The sequence below is a fragment of the Cervus elaphus genome, chromosome 9, assembly GCF_910594005.1.
Source record: "Cervus elaphus chromosome 9, mCerEla1.1, whole genome shotgun sequence".
NCBI classification, from domain to species: domain Eukaryota; kingdom Metazoa; phylum Chordata; class Mammalia; order Artiodactyla; family Cervidae; genus Cervus; species Cervus elaphus.
Genome location: NC_057823.1, coordinates 83,762,162 through 83,784,436, shown reverse-complemented (window position 1 = coordinate 83,784,436; position 22,275 = coordinate 83,762,162). Strand labels below are relative to the sequence as shown.

General features: G+C 37.3%; 1 long non-coding RNA gene across 1 annotated transcript in view; it reads left to right on the top strand.

Annotated features, from left to right (window-relative positions):
• The window catches only part of LOC122700578, a 66,996-nt gene that overhangs the window by 29,986 nt on the left and 14,735 nt on the right, over positions 1-22,275 (top strand). Inside the window, exon 2 of the long non-coding RNA XR_006342812.1 lies at positions 21,743-21,867. This is a non-coding gene — a long non-coding RNA (uncharacterized LOC122700578). The remainder of the gene's footprint in view (positions 1-21,742; positions 21,868-22,275) is intronic.

Sequence of the window (22,275 nt, the reverse complement as noted above, 5' to 3'; positions counted from 1 at the left end):
GGAAAAAAACAAACTCAAGACACTGAGTGGGACCAGTTCTGATGACAACACTGGTCATCAGAACCCTGTGTCCAGGAGTAGGCACAAACAGCCAAAGTTCAGCTCCTGAGAGTAATCAAACACTAAGTGAGTCAATGAGTCAGTTCAGGTGAGTCAGTGACCACTGCTTAAACCAGCAGACAGGAAAGCCATTTCTCTCCCATAAAACACACTTAAAAATAACAACACAAAACTACTCCCAATCATTTCCTCCAGTTACTGTTTTCATGGAGCAGCTAACTTAAGAAGGCAATGAACACAGATATAGTTAGGATCAAATGTTAAATCAAGAGACCTGTAGAACTGGTTTTTTCTATATCTTCCAATATAACTTCAGGGAAGAAGCTTTAAAAAATAATCTTAACACCTAGTTCTGGACTCTAAGAATAGGTAGAAGTAATCTTAAAATCATGAGCCAAAGATAGAAAATAAAGTATAGAGTACATATCAAAAAATTTCAAATGATATTATACAGACTTTTTCTACATTAGATAGAGTAAACATATCTGAAAATACACACACACACACACACACCTTAAAATGCACTCCTAAGTGGCTCATAGAATATTGAGGAAACTACAATGGAAATAATAAGACACTTAGAAGCAAATGGCATGAAAGTACTACAAAGAAAAATGTATGAATTCATTTCCCTGAAAAGGAAAGTATTTTGAATCTGATTTTTCTAAAAAGTTAAATGAGTTAAGCATTTAACTCAAGAAACTAGGAAAAGTAAAACAAAATAAAGCTGGAGAAAGTTGGAGCAAGAAAATAATAAAGCTAGGAAGTGGTATTAGTGAAATAAAAAAAAAATGATCAGTGAAATCAAAACATGATTTGCCAAAAACAAAAAAAACAAATACAGTAGAATAGAAATAAGACTAATCAACAAAATAAATAAAACACATATACTATTAGGAATGAAAGACAGATCTACACTTATAAAGTACATTTTAAAACCAAATCATATTTAAGAACCAATCCAACAAAAATATAAATACCAAAAACTTAAATAATATATTATCTAAATGAATAAAGTTGTGTATCAAATAACACATCATGACCTAATTCTGTTTATCTTGGGAATACAAGAAGAGTCCAGTAATAGAAAACTATCAAGTATCACACTAATGAACAGGTGACAGAGTAAAACCACATCATCATAATAGTAGATGCGGAAAGAAAGCATTTCATAAAATTCAACATTTATGATTTTTAAAAAATACATTTAAAAAACAAGTGAAGTTAATCCCTCTCTTGTACTATAAGTCTTAGCCAATGCAATATATTGGAAATGAAGACACAAAATTACATGTATTGGCTACCTAAGAGATTATTGTGGAATTTTCACTAACAGGAAATTTCGGTGTGCAGGACACAAAGTCAACATCAAAATTACAGTTCCCACACCAATAAAAATCCGTTAAAAATGTAACAGAAAAAATGTTCAGTTACAGAAAAGAACAGCAATGACAAAAACACCATGAAGCTGGGAAGAGATCTAAGATAGAAAGACTTGAGGAGGAATAACACTTGAAAGAAGAACATAAAAACAGACTTGAATAAGTAAAACAATATTCATGGATGCAAAGGCTTAACATTGCAAAGATGTTAATCCCCCCATTAGTTTTTAAAATATATACCCACAACTATCATTTGAGTTTTATGAGGATGATCAGAAGCCAGTCTTTTTTTTTTTTTTTTTTTAAGTAAACTCAACAAGCAAGTCTTTATCAGCCAAATGTTATCACACTGACTTATATTTACTTCCAGAGTCCCAATCTGATTTATTTGTTTCTATTGGTTTCTGATTATGACTGCTCAATCACAATTCTAACTCTGTTATCTATGCCATCTGGTTCTTGGGATTTTCAACTGTGACCCTTAGTAACCGGCTTTGGCTGGTCCTGAACTCTGGTCTTACCTCCAAGCTTAAATCGTCACCCAATAGGAACCGATCCGTGAAGCACCGCTGGTCTGTAGTTGCCTAATCCTGTTCCACCAAACAGTACCTGACCACAGCCACTGAATAACTTAATAATTTTTCTGTTTGACATCCAAACACTTTAGGAAAAAAATTTTCATGCACAAATGTTTCAGTTCCTTACTAATGTTTGTCTCATAATGGGTGTGCCACCATTCCTGATGTTCTACCCCTGGAAATGGGATTTTCAGGCCAAAATGATGACTCACTGGGGCACCATTTCTAGAAATCTAGTCATTTCTACCTAGGAGATTGGCCACTCTCAGGAAGTCATGAATAAGTTACCAAAAAGGAAGCTAGAGCTTTGAATGAATTGAAGACTTGTGAGATTTTGACAAGTCAAAGCTATTTTATTTATTTTTTTTGCCCAGAGAAAAATAACCTAGGGTACTTTCAACACGTGAAACTCTGGTTCTTTCAGAATGAAAAAGCAACAGTACAAACTGTTTTCAAGATTTTTTATTCGAGGACATCTGGATAATGATTGCAATGTACTCTTTAAATACATAGATGGTACATATGAAACTGTAATTTTTGTGCAAAACACTTTAATTTTTAAAAAAGTAAATAGCTCTAATAATATGTTTATTTAGAGCTTCACTCTGACTTATTTTTTGGCTCTACTGTATCATATGGGGGAAAAATCAAATACTGAATAGCACTTTCTTTAAAAGAACTATTTGAAAAGAATCTTAAAGTACTCTATCTCTGAGCCCAAGGAAGATAGTAAAGTGAGATGCAGTTCTATGTGTTACTAGAGAGTTAAAAATTTCATTTTGCTATGATAAAACAGAAGACCGATGGTAGAAAGCAAGCAGATTTTGTGGCTCTTTATGTGAGGAAAGAGGACATTGGCTCATGCCTGAAGAGCACTGTTAGCCACACTGGTGGTTTGTCCCCACATTGTCATTGCCCATTTTTCTCCAGAACCAATCTCCCTTCTTTCATTTCCAACCTACCAGAACTTGCCTGCTTTGGGTCTCATAATCTTAGCACTGTCCAATGTCTCAGATATTTAATAATAACAAATCAAGGACATTATGTTTTTGCAGTGCACTGTGCTTCTATTTCTGTCAATATGTCAACTTTATGGGCAGTCAAACACAGCAAGATTATCTTCACGGCATCCTTCCTACCTTTTAAAGATAATTGTTTAGTCTTCCATGTATTTCTGAATTCCTTATTTTCAGGTACTTCAGCATGAGTTTGTTCATATCACCATCCGCAGCCGTGATTTGCTGAATAGGACTAACCCTCTGTCATCTTTGATCACCTAAGTGTTGCATGTGGTAAAGATGATCCGGAACACAGTGGTCTGAACTCACCAAATCCTTGGAACACTTTTATTTATTAGTACTCACTGAGAGTTGGAAGAACTATAATTTGTACACCTGTGGCTGATTCATGTTGAGGTTTGAGAGAAAACAACAAAATTTTGTAAAGCAATTATCCTTCAATTAAAAATGAATAATTAAATAATAATAATAAAATGCTTTGCAAATGAAAAAAAACAAGAGTTGGAAGAACCAGAACAATGATTATGGTTAGTTTTATGTGCCTGGCTGGGCCCAGGTTGATTTCTAGGGTCTTTGTCCATTTTCCTACAAACTCAGTGGGATATATACTCCAGGAGAGTCTCTCTCTTCTTCTACTTCCAAGTTACCAGAATGTGCCAGTTTTGAGCCCCATTCCTAGATATTCAGTTAAACATTATTTCTGGGTACATTTTCAGGATGCTTCTGGATGAGATGAGATTTTTTTTTTTCAAATAAAGTTTTAACTTCTAAATGTAAAACTTTATTACTTTTCTAATTAGGTCATTTTCATGATATATTTAAGACCAAGTACATCATAGAGAAGTCCTTGGATTAATCTGGTTTCCAATCTCACTCAATAGACTGACCCTTGTCTCCCTCCCCCATTCCAGTTTGAGGCCCTTGGTGTAACAGAGAAAGTAGTAGTTAGCTGGAGAGATGGGTGGTGGTGTTTTAGTCAGTAACTCAGGTCCAACTCTTGCGACCCTATGAACTGTAGCCCACCAGGCTCCTCTATCCATGGGATTCTCCAGGCAAGAATACTGGAGTGGGTTGTGATTTTCTTCTTCAGGGGATCTTCCTGACCCAGGGATCAAACCCTCGTCTCCTGCATGGCAGGATTCTCTACTGCTGAGCCCCCAGGGAAGCTCCTATCTAAAATTTCCCAGCACAGAGAACAAACTAAGAGAGGAAGTCTCCTCCTCAGAGCCTTCTCTAGGTTAGCAGAAGAAGAGAACACAGATGTTTCTATGAGCGCCAAGTAGTCTGTATCTCCCAGACCCAGGGGGAAACCCAAGGCATTTTCCCTACCTCACCCCATTCTCTCTTCACCCTGGTAAAAATTTTTATTCTACAGATTACCCCATTACCTGATCTTTGCCCTCACTTCTTCCTCTAAGCAGCTTGAATACACATGGCCCTTTCCAAAGTGGATGGGCCTCATCCAATCCAGTGAAGGCTTATATACAGTAAAAAAGCTAAGTAAGAAAGAATTCTTTCTCTCTGACAATCATTGAGCCAGGAGATAGATTTTCTCCAGCTTTCAGACTCAGACTCAAATTGGAACTCAACTGCCAGCTCTCCTGGTTTGTAGGCCCTTGGATCTGCCCTGGAACTGACATCATCAGTTTTCATGGTCTCTAGCTTGCTGACTGCACATCTTGGACTTCTCAGCTTTGTACTCGCATGATCCAATTCCTTATGATAAATCATAAACAAGTATACAACAAGTAATTACACAGTGCCTACCAAGAGCCAGACAGTGTTCTAAGCACTAGTAGACAGAATCGGTATTAGCTGGGGTAGAAGCTCACCTTATATTCACATCACTGAACTGAGGTTCTGTCAGCCAGCTTCCTTTGTAACCTCTGGTGAGGACCAGCCATTCATTCATTTGATCAATATGCACATTGTTAAGTATCTATTATTAGATACTCTTCTTAGCTGCTGGAGAAACACCCCTAATTTCATGGAGTTCAAAATGTAATGGGGGAGATAGACAACAAACAGGAAAAATAAAATGCATAGTTACTAAGAAATAACTTTCCATGGGTCTCTCACATTTCCACACAACTTGTGATCAGACGTACTGACTGCCTTTGTTCTGGGCTAGGATGTTTATATAGAGAGGAGACTTGAAAGAAAGAGTCTCTTGTTCCAGAGTGAGGTTGGGCTTTCTTACAGCCTTAGATAAAATGACAGTGATAGCCTTTAGGGATGACTGCGACGGAAAGTCATTACAAAGTTTTCAGCAAAGGAGTGACATAATTTGATTTGCAATTTGAAGAATCACTTTGACTTCTGGGTTGAAAATAGTTCAAAGGGGACCAGAGCAGAAGGAGAGAGTCATGAAATTGAAGACGAGGCAGAGAAGGAGTATATAGCTGGAAATGGAGTGGTTCCCTGATTTAGAAAAGAGAGGTAAAATACCGATGTTCTTTGAATAAAGGCATTTCTTTGTTTCATATTTAAAACCCTAAGTAGTGTGCTAATTTTCTCAGTAGCATTCTTTTTTAGTTCACTGAACTATAATTGTATAACTTTAATTAGTGCTAAGAATCTATTAGGCAATATAAATTCCTCTCCAGTTACAGAGGAGCACATGTCCTAAATGCAAAATTAAGAAAAAATTAATTGTGATTACAGCAAGTTAGGATCAATTAATTGATAACTTGTCACTGACGCTGAGAATTTTAATGTTTCCTGATGCATCATGAAGCAAATAAAACCTGGGCTGAGTTGCTTTTTTTTTCTTTTCCCCCCAGTAAGACATGTCAGTACATAAACTTCTCTGTTTGGAGGAAGACCTTACCATTTCAGAGAGCAAAAGTCAAGGCTAGGGTGGAGATGGTCATGAGTATCTGAACTGCGGTTTTCTGGGAATTTTTTTTTTTTCTTTCTAAGCCAGTCATCTCAGTATTTCTGAGATAAAATCTTACAAAGAACTCTAGCTAGTTCATGACATGATTAACCTCATATTCTCTGGTAATATAATAAACCTCATATCAAGAATAAGGGAGGAAGGAAGGCAGGGAAACAATGTAAACCCTCGGTAAAATTAGGAAAAAAAGAGAAATCTAGTATTTTTAGAAAATCTATTTTTAAAGAGCTCATCATCACCCATCTCTTTTTAGTGCCTTAGGAAGATATACTTCCTGATCAGGTGACATCATTCTGGCCCACCCACTGAGAAACTGCAGTCAACCCCCACTCCCCCAGTGAAAATGTTCTATTCCCAAAACTAGACAGTGTTATGAATTCTTGATAAACTACTCTTTGAAACAGCCCCAGATAACTGATGAGTATTTTAACTATCCATCTATCATCCATCCATCCATATATCATTGCAACAAATATTAATTTAGCATTCTGTTCTGGGGGATGTAATTCCAGTAATTTATCTGGAAAATTCAGAGATGTCTAAAATACGATTTCTGAAGAGAAAATCTACATGCCAAGAAAGAACACATTTTGTGGTTAATTCACTGTTTATTGTGCAATGATAAAGGTTCTCACACAGAAGCATGGGAAATGGAAGAAACAATAATGGTGATGATGGCGGTGGACAAAGGACTATTGAATCGTGCATTTAAGGGTGAGTGGAATTTATTCAGGAAAAGAGGTAAAGGCAGGAGCAAGATCATCACAAGACAATTTCCTCTATCAAGCTGACTATGTACTTTAAGAGTGAAAACTTTAATTACTCCCTAAGATAGATGATTCATGTATTGTTATTGAAATCCATGCCAGGGGATTTGTTAAGTAGCGTAGTGAGTATAAGAGATAGTTCTTCATTTGCAAAATGAGTGATATTTAAGACACGTGATTGGTTAGAAAGACTTTGCAGACCCTCATCCGTGGTGTGATTGGATGAGTAAGAATCCAGCCCATCTGGCAGTATATTCCTTCACTCCACAGAGATTCTGTCCTGATTCAACTACAAACTTATCTAGAATTCATTTGCTTGTATGAAATCTAAATGCACACAGACCAATTTATAGGGATGGAAAACAGACAGTTGTTGTGAGAGGGAAACTGACTGGAAAGAAGTATCAGGTTGCTTTTTCAAGGGAGTAGGGAAGGAAAACATACCAAATCTTATTTGTAACAGTGGTTACATGGGTATATAAAATTGTTACAATGCAATAAACTAATGCTTATGATTGTATTTTAATTATATCTTAATAGTCATAAAAAATAAGAAAAACATAACATTGCATCCTCCTCAAAGTAAACTTTTCATGCATGGTGCCAGTCAGAAGGTTTAAGGATAGATGTTTCCCCATACTACGAGAACAGAGTCTCTGACAGTTTGTGTGACAGCTCAGTAATAAATGCAGGTAACTTTGGCAGACTTTGGTCTCAAATTTGCTTTCATTGTAACGAACCATCTGGCTATTAGTTTATAGAGATGCTGGCAGAAAATCAGTACCTACCCTTAACTTTGACATTTACCAAAAAAAACCTGACATTTGCTAAACAGCTAAATTGGCTTAGGTAAATTTGCAACGCTGAATAATAGCGATTCTCTAGGCAGAAATCTGAAGTCAAGCTAAAAAGGGAGGGCAGCACACAGGCGAAGGCAGGATTTGAAGGGAATCTATTGTCCGCATCTCTCTAACAGCTAGGCAGCCAATTTCGCAGATATGCAGAGCTCTCTTTGGAACAAGTACCATGGCCCACATATCTTCTATCCCCACCAGGCCTTATATCGTCTGGCACTGAATATTTAAACACTTGCACGGAAGTAAGGGAGAAATAAGCACAGACAAGCTTATTTCAGTTATGTATTTGTTAATTTGTCACACCAGAAAGAAAGTTGTAAACCCAAAAGAAAACAAACCAAAAAGGAAGGAGACCCATAAAAAGAATTGACAATAAGAAACGGACAAGTATTGGGCCACAAGAGTCTTAAACTCTGCCCCCAACATACTCCCTCATACCCTGAATCTTCTCTTCTCGCAGTTCTTTCTCTCACCCAGTAGAAACAATGACCTTGATTTTAAAACTCCTGTTTGAAGGAGGCCAATAAGAAAACTCATCATAAATGAGACTTCCTCTGTGCTTGTCCTGGTAAATAAGTCAGGCTTGGTTTTCTTAAAATATCTTAAATGGTTTCTAAAAATAATGTGATCTAGAACTGAAGGGCAATACCTGTGTTATATTTTCAGTTTTATTCATATATCTTGAAATTTGGTAGTTTGCACCTTATTTCTCCCCAGTGACAATAAAATAATTTAACCTTGATTGAGTGCATTTTGTAGTGAATCTGATATCTCTGAGGTGATATATTTCCTTTTTTTTTTCTTTTTTTACTAAATAGGAAAAAGATAACACACAACTGCAGCTTGAATGCATTATGATGAACCAAAAGATACCAACCCTGGACAACTAGTATTCCCTAAAGAATGGGAACTTGGGAGGATAGTAACAAAATCATTTTTCTCACATTCATTTTTAAAATGTCAATACACAGTGAGCTTTGATCATAAGGCCAAGGAGGTGGCAGAGGCAGGAAGATGGGTAATAACTCTCCTGACCTTTTAACAGACCAGTTGTGTTTGATGTGAATTTACATGTATACTTCCAGATGCATAACACTTGTGACCTCTCAAAAAATTAGCTTACTGCTGGAACCTCTTTTTTTTTTTTTTTTTTTGATAATGCATATGATTCTGGAATGTCCACTGAGCACCGTGCATACAGTATGCCTAACACAAGCTTCACCATTGTGCAATCTGTTCTACTACACCATGTACCTCGGGGACTTTGCTCACATATTCTAGAATGTTATTTAACCTAAAGATAAACAAAACTCTTTAAAAGAGAGTACAGAGGCTGCATTCTGAGGCTCAGGTCTTACTTTGTCCTTGGGTACAACTCAACCCACAGAAAGATTATTCACACCCACTCAGAGGTCCCAGCTGCACGCCCACCACCAGGTACGTGTCCGCCCAAAACGGCCTCTTTGTCAAGCAGCAGGGCCTGGAAGGCAGGAACAGTACGTTCAGTCATTCTGCAACCACTGGGTAAAAAGTTCACCTTTGGTCCATGTTGAAGAATGTCAGTAACTATTCCATACAGTTGTGAAAGCCAGCGCAAATGAAATGTTGCTGGAAAAAAGAAACGTAGAGCTTAGCATACTCGATTTAATTTTTGAGCTTTCCTTGTGTGAAAATTATTAGCTTGATATTCCAGTCTTTGTTTGCAGAAGCATTCTGTTGTCAGTTTAGAAAATGTTTTCCATGGATAACTGGCCTAATAAGCTTGCACAAACTGTATCAAAATGTTAGCAAAGACTTGAACTAAAAGAAATATATATATATATATATATATATATATTTATATTCATGTGTTATACTAGGCAACAATTTTACAAGCAAAAATGAATAGTTTTTAAGTATTTTGCTGTAAAACCTGGTCTATATTGAGCCTACTGTGGAATAAAATGACTGGATCATATTTTCTGAACTCCAAATTAGGAATATCAGACTACATGAGCTGATGAGCATACAGAAAGATGACACGATAGAATATTTTAAGTCAAGTGTCTCAGCCAGAGTATCACTAACATTTGCACCTGGGTAATTCCTGGTTGTAAGGGACTATCCTGTGTATTGAAGCACATTCAGCAGCATCTCCTGCCTCCACCCACAAGATACCAGTAGCACCAACTTCCCCATTCCCAAGTTGTATCCGTTAAAATGCTCCCAGACATTGTCCCCTGCAGAGGGCCGGGGAGGGCAAAACACCATGTACTGAGAATCCCTGTTTTAAATCAAGACAGTTCTGCAAAATCCTGAACATGTGGTAATTAATTTAACCCTTAAAAAAAAAAAAACTCAAGTATTAACACAAAACAATGTCATAAGCACACATAATTCTTTTTGGCTTGAAGATATTAGCCATTATCAATAGGCAATTTATTGCCTAAAATTTCCCCAATATATTTGATAAGTAATGGGGTCCTATTTATCTTGATGGATTTTTATTTTTCATGAGTTTCCCTATTCTTTGTGTGTGCATTAATAAACGTGAATATTTATAAAAGAGATATTCTTCTCAACTTTCCACTTAACCTTACCAAGAAAATGAAATCTGATTAAATATTGAGTCTCACTCAATCCTCTGAAACCATCAGTAGTACTGGACTTGGAAAATGTAATTTACATTGTTCCAAATACTAAAGTAACTTTCTAAAATGTGCTTTCTAGAACAAATGACAATTAATCACCGCGATATTGCAAGAAACTGTTCGACATATTTTAGTTCAATTTCCAGCCTCATGACGTGAGGTTTATAACTGATGCTATTTACGATCCCGAGGTTCTCTCTAAACCCTCCCCTTCTTTGCACATTCTGTATCAGTGCAACCTAATGTAGCCCTTAAGTAGTGGAGGGAATGAATGAAAGAAATTTACAAAAAGGAATATAAATCAAGCAGAATAGTACAATATTGTCTTCATTCCCTGGGTAGGAAAACTGTTGTGATGAGCAAGACTTTGTCCCAGCACAGCCTCCATAAGATGAGAAGAAAGTCCCCACACCCCACCCTCATGTGGTACCCCCTGAGCCTGGCTAAAGCCCCAAGTCCTGAGAGAGGCTGGTGAACTGAGGACTGGGTGCATTTTCTCAATGAGAAGTTACCTCTTAAGAATCCTTTCATAAATGTTTCTTGTGATTTTCTTATATAGGGGAATTCAGACGCTGCCCAAACATTAATGAAATATTTATCATACACAGCCTGCCTCTTGGCTTAGCAGAGACAGAAAAGGCTTGAATTTCTTGTGTTGCACCATCATGGCTGACCTGCAGGAAAAGACTGACTCACTTCCAGTATGTTCTCAGGAGATGGAAGGCCTGAGGCCACAGCATAAACACACATCCCCTGTACTCATGAACTTCTCAACCTGTTAACTTTCATAAGCAAAGCAAATGTTGTTTCATTTCTGCACCCAAACAAGAGAGGACTTTAGCAGCTGGGTACATTCATTTTAGGGTTGTCTCTCACAGTACTTACTGGTACAGGGTGTGTTTCCCGTTGTCGTGCTTCATGAACATAAATACTATCATATCTGATACATAAAAACTGAGTGGAAATAGTAAAGGTGCCGGAAAGAAGAGTTATATCTTACTAAAAATAAAAATAAAGATCATAAAATCATTGAAAGTTGTGATAAATGGTGATAGTTAGGTAGAAAGTGAAATATTCAAAATCAGGAATAATTCTGAAAGACAAAAAGTGTTCACACGTAGTATGAGAAAAGTATTGTGTCTATGCAATCTTCAAAATGAATAAGAGACAATAGTGATTATTGAAATTAAAAAATATTTGAGCATTGGTATCAGGTGTCTGTGAGCTCAATGCTAATTCAGGAAAGGTCTAGGGGTTTGCATAATTTTATGTGGTCCTTGCAATGAATACATTTAAACATGGCTTCAAATATTATCAGTTCTTTAAACTCTCTTGTATTAGATTTGCTGTAAGCATCTGCAACTCCCTCTCATGTCTTTGACCTCATAGTTTGAATACAATTTTATTCTTGGAGAAAGATTTTGTTTTTGTTTGCTTTGGTGGTCCAAATGTGTTCAGAGTCAAAGAACACATGACTGGTAATAATCAGTTTATTAGCCTACTCTTTGGATTTCCAGATTCCATTACCAGTAGGACTATGCCTCCAGCCACGCAAACTCAGAACACTTCAAGGTCATTCATGTTTAAAGAAAGAGAGAAAGTAAAAAGAACTACTAATGTGAGCACTTTTCAAACTTTATTTACCCTGTTGTGTTGGCTTAACTGGTCTGGCCTCGATTTCTGTGTACAGACATTAAAGACAGTTTACATTCAGATTACTATGTTCTCACACATACTTCATCTCTGAGTTCAGTATTCTGTGGTTTCTAATTTGGAAACGTTAGCTACAAACAAATTGAGTACATTTATAAAATTCTTTGCAGCTAAGTAAATCTCTTCCTTCTCTTTTACTTTAATGACTATACTTAATCAGTTGTCAAATTATTTAGATTTTTACCTCTGAAACATCTTTATAATCTTCCCAACTTGTACTTCAATTGTTTCTTCTGAATATTATTTTTCTTGTGGCCTAACCAAGTTTCCATGCCCCTCATCACTGCCCTCTTCCTTCCTATGTTCAGGTGTCAGTTTAAATTCACACACAGCTCTGATCCTACTAAATTCCTACTAAAATATGTGAAGGCTTCCAATTTCTAATGACATTAATTACAGACTCTCCTGCTCATTCTGTGGCTGCTAACAATATTATTGCCACGTCATCCTTCCCATTGCTCCAGTTTCATCCCTCAGCTCTTTCTACAGGTTCTCTGTTCACCAGATAAATGGAACATCTCAGTACATGTGATTCTCCTGCTTGGAATTTCCTGGATGTCTATTTCTACCTATCAAAACATTACCCATATTTCCAAATTCATCTTAAATGCCTTGTCTACTTTCCCAATTTCTCCCAAGTGGAGGTGACTGCTCTCTGAGTTTTGAGATGCCCAGTCCCTACAGAACTTTCTTTGTACTCTTTTATGGCATTAACCTCACTCACACCACCTTGTCCTCTATAGTGCGTGCCTCCTAATTAATGCAATATACTAGGCCATCAACACCTTAAGTGTAGCAATTAAAATTTATTCATCTTTGGGTATTCTACAGTGCCTGGTACTTAAATACTTAGTGAATATTAGTACAATTAAAAATTAAAGAATAAAAATTTGGGTCAGGAACTTGAAGAAACATGTAAGTATTCATTTATCCATTCAATAAACATATTTTGAGTGTGTGTGTGTATACGTATATATACACATATATATGTAAATCTCAGTCACCAGAACTCTTCTATAATACACTTCAATCAGCACGACAGCTTTTCCAAGATGGAAGAAATTAATATTACATATTTGCCAATAACAGACAAAAAAAATAAGCCAACTCTACTTTTAGAATAATCTACAACATCGCTTTCACCAAGTCTGGCAGATATAATTTCTCATAATTCTAAAATATGTAAATGAAATTAAATATCCCTATGTGTTAATTTAAGCATTATTTCTGTATAAAAACCACAGTATAAGGATGTAAGTTCTCACTTTCTAGGATATACTTGATACAAAATAAACATAGCTCACAGCTGACAGCTGACAGTTTTGTATGATTCGTGTTGGAAAAACTCTGTAAAAGTAGATCAGCTAACACTGCAATTGTAGGTAATGGTAAATTTACACCAAAGTAACAGTAGGCATGCAGACAGGAGCAGCTCTTTGCAAAAATCATTTTATCACACTATTTTTTACTAGCATATGTGTGAATTACTTAAAATTAAGTTATCAAGCACCAAAAATTGATATAGTTGTGCATATGTTCCCAAACAGACATTTGACTACATGCAAATTTTTTAAATGAAAGTTTGTTGAAGATTGACTGCTAAGTGAAATAAAGACTGGGTTGTGAGTTCTAGGTCTAACTGTTCCTAGCTAGGCTTTATTTACTAGCAGTAAAACCTTTAGTCAAATCAATTAACTTTCACAGATTTAATTTACTGAGGTGAAAAATCACAGGATCGAAATTAGCTTTGAGGGACTTCTGCCATCTTGGAAGAAAGACTTTTAGAAGATGAATTGGATTTACTCTCCTAACTGAAAAAAAAAGTCCCAAAACCAGACAATGTATTTGAAGCAATGAATTTAAGGGCCCTGGACACCAGGTAAAGAAGAACAGTGATCCCTGAGGGTGGAAAATAAATGAAGTGATCCTCATAATTGCTCGGATTATTGCCTCAAAAGAGTTTCCAGATAGTTTACAGGGAGGGAGGAATCCAGGAGGAGTTTGGTGGGCTCCCTGAGGTGAAAAGATGAAGCTGAGGGTCTGAAGAGACCAAGAGGGTATAGTTTCAAGACAGAGTACTGAAAAGAAATGAACTGCACAGAAAAAGAACACTGGAGATCTGCAGAAGGTCACTCTTGATATTCCTTAGAGTTTAGATCAGTGAGTGCATGTGAAGAAGCTGCCCACAGACAGGGACAGAACCACCTGTAAGGTGAGAGAGAACAGTTCCTAAAACTCAGGCAAGACACGGAATAGCACCTGTGCCCATCTGCCAGACTAGACACCAATGAAATGATATCAGAGTCTTTGATAGAATCCATAAAAGCAATAAACACCCAGGTATATTGGTCTGGAGAAAAAGAAGACAAAAGTATCAATATAAGGAATTAGAAAGATAACATCACCAAAGATTCTATATATACTTAAAAATAAGACAATGTTACTAACAGCTTCATGCAAATAAATATGACAACATTGATGAAATAAACAAATTTGTGGAAGATATAAGCCACCTACTTTCACTCAAGAAGAAAAGAGATAAGAGAAATAATCCCATACCTAGTTAGGAAATTGAATTTGTAAATAAAAAAACCTTCATATACAGAAAACTCCAGGCCCAAGTCTTCTCTGGTGAATTCTACCAAACAAGTAGGGAAGAATTCATCCCAATTTGACTTTAACTCTGAGAAAATTAAAGAGAATTCTCTACTTCCTAAATCTTTTTATGGAGGCTAGTATTACTTTTTAACCAAACCCAAAGGCATTCCAAAAACAAAAACAAGCAAAACTAGAGCTGGCTATGACTCATGACTATAAATGCAAATGTTTAAACAAAATCTTAGGAAATCAAATCCAGCAATACATTAAAAAATGAAAAGTGTCATAATGAAGTAGAACTTATCCTATGAATATAAAATTGATTAAAAACAGCCAAAAGTCAATCAAGGTACACCCTAATTGTTCACATACATGTCAAAATCAGGTGACATCCAAATTAATGCAGAAAAAGTATTTGATAAAATCTGACATTCATTCTGATAAAAGCTCTTTGCAAAAGAGGGATATAAGGGAATTTTCCGAACCTGATAAAGGATGTCTATGAAATAACTACAGCTAACATTTTAAAAAGACCCTGATGCTGGGAAAGATTGAGGGCAGGAGGAGAAGGGGATGACAGAGGATGAGATGGTTGGATGACATCACCAACTCAATGGACATGGGTTTGGGTAGACTTTGGGAGTTGGTGATGGACAAGGAGGCCTGGCATGCTGCAATTCATGGGGTTGCAAAGAGTCAGACATGACTGAGTGACTGAACTGAACTGAACATTACCTAATGGTAAAAGACTAGATGTTTTCCTCCTAAGAACAGGATCAAGACAAAGATGTTCACCCTCACCACTTCTGTTCAACATTATACTGAATATTCAAGCCTTCCATGTTCATCCATGCTGTTGCAAATGGCAAGATTTCCTTCTTGTTTAAAGTTGAATAATATTCCATTGTGTATACACTTGCTCCTTGGGAAAAAAGCTATGACAAACCTAGACAGTATATTAAAAAGCAGAGACATTACTTTGCTGACAAAGGCCTGTCTTGTCAAAGCTATGTTTTTTCCAGTAGTCATGTATGGATGTAGAGTTGGACCATAAAAAAAGCAGAGTCTCAAAGAATTGATGCTTTTGCACTGTGGTGTTGGAGAAGACTCCTGAGAGTCCCTTGGACTGCAAGGGGATCAAACCAGTCAATCCTAAAGGAAATCAGTCCTGAATATTCATTGGAAGGACTGATGCTGAAGCTCCAATACTTTGGCCACTTGATGCAAAGAACTGACTCATTGGAAAAGACTCTGATGCTGGGGAAGATTGAAAGCAGAAGGAGAAGGGGACAACAGAGGCTGAGACGGTTGGATGGCATCACCGACTTGATGGACATGAGTTTGAGCAAGCTCCAGGGGTTCTGCAGTCAGGGAAGCCTGGCGTGCTGCAGTCCATGGGGTTGCAAGGAGTCAGACATGACTGAGCAACTGAACTGACCCACTGTGTATACATACCATTTTCTTTATGAGAGTAAGCCCCTTTGGACATTGGTCTTGGCAATGATTTTTTAAAAATTGACAGCAAAAGCAATGGCAACTAAAGCAAAAATAAACAAGTGGAACTACAAATGAAAAGCTTTCGCACAGCAAACGAAACCATCATTGTAATGAAAAAGCAACCTAATAATGACTATGAGAAGATATTCAAGAGACTCATATACAAGAGACTCATAACAACTCAATAGCAAAACTGACAAATAACCCAATCAAGATATGGGCAAAGAACCTGAATATGCAATTTTCCTAGAAGGCTTACAAAAAAGCCAATAGGATATGAAAAGGTACTAAGCATCACTAATCATCAGGGAAATGCAAATCAAAACCACAATGAGACATTGCTTAAACCTTCCTAGGATTATTATCAAAAAAAACAAGAGACAACAAAAGCTGGCAAAAATGTCCAGGAAAAGGAACACTCTCGGTAGAGATATAGACTGGTACAGCCACTTCAGAAAGCAGAATGCAGATTGCTTGAGGGGAAGAAATGGGGGGAAAAAAAACCTACCACAGGATTCAGAAATCCTACTACTGAGTGTATTCCCAAAGGAAACAAAATCATTATCTCTAAGAGATATTTGCACTTCCATGTTCACTGCAACAGTATTCAAAATTGCCAAGGTATGGACAATTGATTTTTAACAAAGTTGCAAAGATGGAAAAAGGACAATCTTTTCAACAAATAGTGACAGAAGCAATGAAAATCCATATGCAAAAGCATGAACTTTGATCTCTACTCACACTATAACAAAAATTAACTCAAGATGGATCACAGCACTAAATGTAAAGCCTAAAAAACTATAAAATTTTTAGAAGAAAATTGAATAGAAAATCTGTATGACTGGGGTTAAAAACCAATTCTTTAGACACTACAAGCATATACATAAGAGGAAGAAAAGATGATAACGTAGACTTTACCAAACTTAGATTACTCTCCAAATAACTTTCTTGAGTATGAAAAGACAAGCCACAGATGGGAAAAATATTTTCAAAGCATATTTCTGAAAAAAAAAAAAAAAAAAACTTGTATTGAAAAAATATAAAGAACTCTCAAAATGCAATTGTAAAAAAAAACAAATAACACCATAAAATACGGGGGAAAATGTTTTGAACAAACACTTCCCCAAACAAAATATATGTGTAACAAATTAGCATATGGAAAGAATCTAAATATTGTGAGCTATTAGAGAAATGCAAATTGAAACCATAATGAGATGTATACCCCATGGAATGGCTACACTTAAAAAGACTGGCCACACCAAGTGTTGACAGCATATAGAAAAGCTGGCATTCATATGCACTGCTAGGGGATGCATAATGGTCAACCACTTTGGAAAACAGTTTGGCAGGCTCTTATAAAGTTAAATATAAACTTATAATATGATCTAGCCATTCCACTACTAGGTATTTACCCAAGATAAATAAAAACATATGCCTACCAAAGTCATGTACGTGAATGTTCAAAGAAGCTTTATTTGCTATAGCTCCAAATGGGGCATAACCCAAATGTTCATCTCAAAATAATTCTAGTGAGTGAAAGAAGCCCAACAAAGAGTACACACTGTATGATTCCATTTATATAAAGCTCAGGAAAAGCAAACTAATTTATATTACAGAAAGCAGGTCAGCTGTCACTTAGGGATGGAAAGGCCAAGGAGGAGAAATGGAGGTGAGATTACAAGGAACACAAGAAAACTTCTAATGGAATAGGTTTATTCATTACCTTGATTGTGGTGATGGTCTTACCAGTATAAACATATGACGACTTTTCAACTGTACCTTTTAACTCTGTGCAGTTTATTGCATGTCTGTTTTACCTCCATAAAGTTATTAAAATGTTTTCTTTAAAAACCCAGTTACTTGCCCTTAAATTACAATAAACACAAATATATTATACACAGACATTCTTATACAGAGCATAATGTGAGACCCACTAGAGTAGGCTTAAGAAAGAGAAAAGGAAAGTATGCACATACTCAAGCCATTCTCCTTCTAGTCCCAGTGATGAACAGTAGGGTGAAAAATTCTAAGGCATCCTTACTGCATTCTGTTACACAATCGTTTGAGTGCACTTTATTAGATGTGCTTGTCATTGTGCAAGATAATAGAATCATTAACTTTGTTGTGTTTCTCAGCATAAATTAAAACTGTTTCTAGGATGAGGCTCCACTATCAGTTCTACCTATTCCATTGCTTGTTAGATGTTTGAATACGAAAATCAGTTTATACCCTAAAGGCCTGCACAGTCCTGTGGGAAATTCAGCATGTAAACATTTATAATACAGTGTTGTTATGGCTATAGAGAGGCAATTGATTTCACACAGGGGCAGAGGGTTGGGTGAAACTTTATTAAAGATATGAAATTAGAACTGTGACTTGAATTATATGCTGACATTTTCCTAAAAAGGAAGGAGGAGATCATTTTAGAAAGAATCGCCTTCCTTTGATTAGAAAGCATCTTCAAAAATAATGAGGTAGGGGCTCCAGAATCCCTCCTTTCTAGCTGTTTTAGTTAAAAACCTTTAAACTGCCATCTCCAAGCTGTTCGTTGACTACCAATTGCTGAGCTTTTATAGAATTATCTCACTCTTACAGTAGCTTTGCAGAGTGGATATTATTATCCCCATCTTACAGATAAGGAAATATAAGGCTAAAGTGCTGTGTGGTCTTAGTGGTTTATAGCAATAAGGGTTTGTTTCCTGCTCACGTTTTAGGTCTCCATGGTGGATCCACTGTGTCTGTGCTGCATGTTGCCTGTTCTTACAGACCCAAACTGAAGTTAACAACCCCCTCCTAAGACATAGTCACCTGTGACAGCAGCAAAGACCAAGAGTCAAACCACAGCACGGCTCTTGAGATTTCTGTTCACCCACTGGCTAAAGCAAGACACACAGACAAGGGTAACATAATGGCTGGAAGCCTAATCCTCCCTCAGGGAGACAGTACCGCAAGCCATGTGTCATGGGAAGGGATGTGTTATTCTCTCACTGTAAGAGGTAGCAAATATCTGGACCTTCAGAGAAAGAAGGTTGAGGAAAGTTTGTGTATCTTGCAGGTCATATAGCTGAGTGGTAAAGCCAGGATTCAAAACTGTGTTTATTGTCAAAACCTCAGCTCTTTACACTATTCCACACTGCCTCTCCCATGGGTTTCAAAGGGGTAAGACAGGTCAAGGCTAACTTTAAGTGTGGGGAATGTCCTTGGACGGGAAAAGAGAATCTACATAGTATGTGTGTGTCTGCGAATGTGCCTGTATGTGAAGCAGACAAGGGCAGACAGAGGCGGGAACTGGAGAGAAATGAACACAGAGATAGACTGCCTTGCTTTTCCTCAGTTCTAGACTGAGAGGGGAAGAAAAATTCTCTACTTCTTTGTGAATTTATCACACTCCTCTCTGAATACAGAGAAAAATATTAAATAGGGCTATTTTATACAGCCTCAATATATAGCAATACATCACTTGGCATTTATTAAGTAAATCATGGATAAAGCACTAATCTAAGTCCTCTAGAGAGACACCAGTCAGATTGCAACCCATATGGAAACAATATTAGAATGCAAACAACTCAAACAACAAATACTTCAACCCTAACAAGGGCTACTTCAGATGCATGGCTAATTGGGAAGGTGTCCCCCACACAAGTTAATCTCACCTAATGTCAATTGCTAACAAGAGCCTGCGAACTCTGACATGCTGTTTCTCTGTCAAGTCCTTCTGCTTCCCACTCTGCCAGGGGCAGCTGATCTTGCCCCCTGGTTTTCCTTCCCTGGAGTTCTTTAGCACATAAGTATTTCCATATTAAAAGCGAGGGAACTGCAATGCAGAGGAGCCAGCCTGCTTGCCTGGAGCTTTACCATAAATCATTGGAAGAAAGAGGACTTCAATAATCACCTGCGCCTCAGTCATTCTTTCCTGTCCTTGGAATGTCCTGACCTAATGTCATGTCTTCCAAAATCATTGTCAAGGAAATAAATGGAAGATGCTGTCTGTATACAACAAGCAAGAGGCAACAATTATGTGTCACTCTATACATGAAAGAACTGATTAATTTTCTGTGCTTTTAAAAGGAATGCTGTCACTTTAAGTCTGCACAAAAGGCAAGTTTTAAGAAGCCAGTTGCTATGAGTATCTAGGGAAACCTGGCAAGAACTGTTTGTAAGTAAATCAATGTTACATTATATAGAATAAGTCAAGTACCAGTTGGCAGAGTTCAGGAAAGAAAAAGACATAAAAGATTAAATTTTATTTTAAGATGGTATGATGTGATGATCAGTTTGACCGTGGCTGTGTTCACTGCTGAGAGTTCAAACATGTGATGGGCTGCAACTTGTGAACTATGGGGAAATCTATTTGCATGGAAGTCTCATGGGATTGCTAGGAAATAACTGAACTTGTATTCATTTGTGGGGTTTGGACATCTTAGGTCTGCCTGGAAAACTAGAGGGACTGACAGTGTATGTGGGGGGTGTTCCACATAACAGCAGGTGAGTTCCACAAAAAATGATAGTATTCATGGTGAACTTGGCTCAGAGAAAACACACTGGAGCATGCATCTGCAGTGATGGTACGGGGGAATTTTAAGTATAAAACGAAGGTGCAGTTTCTCAGTGGCAGGTTCTGTCCATGTCCACTCTATTCACCAGCAGCTGTGGTGTACATTCCTGTATAGGCAACCAGGTCAATATTTCTCAGTCTTAGGGCTTTCTCCAAAGCCCTGGGAGTTTGCCGACTGTAGTTCGGAAACGTTGAGATTTTACAGCCCCAGGAGCACCCCTCAACAACTGAGAGATAGAAATCAGCAGATAAATACTCAAGCTTCCTGCGTGCTCTAGTGGACAATTCTGTTGTGTATTCCACCCAATATCTCAGACTGCCCCTAGTCAGATGGCATCCTTGCTCCTCCTTATAACCAGCTTATCATAACCTCAATCAGTGATTCTTCATTCTCTTTCCCCACTCCTTCACTTGTGAGTGTGCACTTAGTCACTCAATCATGTCTGATTCTTTGCGACCCCATGGACTGTAGCCCGCCAGGCTCGTCTGTCCATGGGGATTCTCCAGGCAAGAACCCTGGAGTGGGTTGCCATGCCCTCCTCCGGGGGATTTTCCCAACCCAGGGATCAAATCCAGTGCTTACTGGAATACTCTACAAATAACCCACATGCTCCCAAGTCCTAACCCTGGAGCTGGCTTTTGAAGAACTCAAACTAAGGTATGCGTTGAACTCAGTATATCATTGGTTCCAAATAACTCAGCTTTTGAACTCCACTAAAAGAGTATAATACAAAGGAAAATAGACCCTTCACCCACTCTTCCAGAGTCTCTCAAAGGTCCAGCACCATGAAGATTCAAAGTGGTCACCAGCAGAGAAATACTTGCCTGATAGAACAGTGAGAGAACAGAGTCCCTGCAAAGCAGTTCCAAAAGAGTCATGGGGTTCAACATGCGTTGCAGAGAAGAAACAGCACCCACCACCCCATTGGGGTGACAGATACTACTTAAAGACATCAGCTGAGGGCCATGAATCAGTGAGGAGAAGTGGTGGGGGGGATATCGCACAGAAAGAGACTAATCAAGGGTATGTTAATATGGCTGTATGCTTACTGATGTATTGCTTAGGAAGTGAACATTTTGAAATTATAAGTTGCAATAGGGAAAAATAAAATCTGACACAGAAATGAAGATATTCTGTATCTCTTAATGGATCAAGGCAGTTATAGTTATTTCTTCTCTGTTGGCAGGTTTTAGGAAGTGAACATCCAAACAGAGCGCAGACTGCAAAACACAGAGGGCTACGAGAGAATGAAAATGAAGTGGACCAAAGGAGACCAGAGCCACCAAGGGAATTCTCCAAACTGAGCCCTGGGTGAGGGGTTAACTCCAAACTTATGTAAGGAATAGTTGCAGGAGGTTAAAGGGAATCCATATAATAATTTCAAATGCCTAAAAGAGAAGTAAGGTGAACTACTGAATGAAGTTTAGAAATTCCAATTTGGTACAAAAATATTACATTTAGAAGTTGTTAAATTTTGCTTAACAAAATAAGGACCCAGAAGACATAAAAAAGGCAATGAACACATTTCACTGTATCAAGTGTAAACATTTGTAGACAAAACATTCACACAAAAATAAGCCCCCAAATGCACTAGAACTATGTGAATATGCTAGATAAACTTGGATATACAATAATGTTAATATTTAATATAGTAAGTACATTTGGATATAATATTTAAATATTTGGACATAATAGATCTAATTTGAATATAAACTGGTA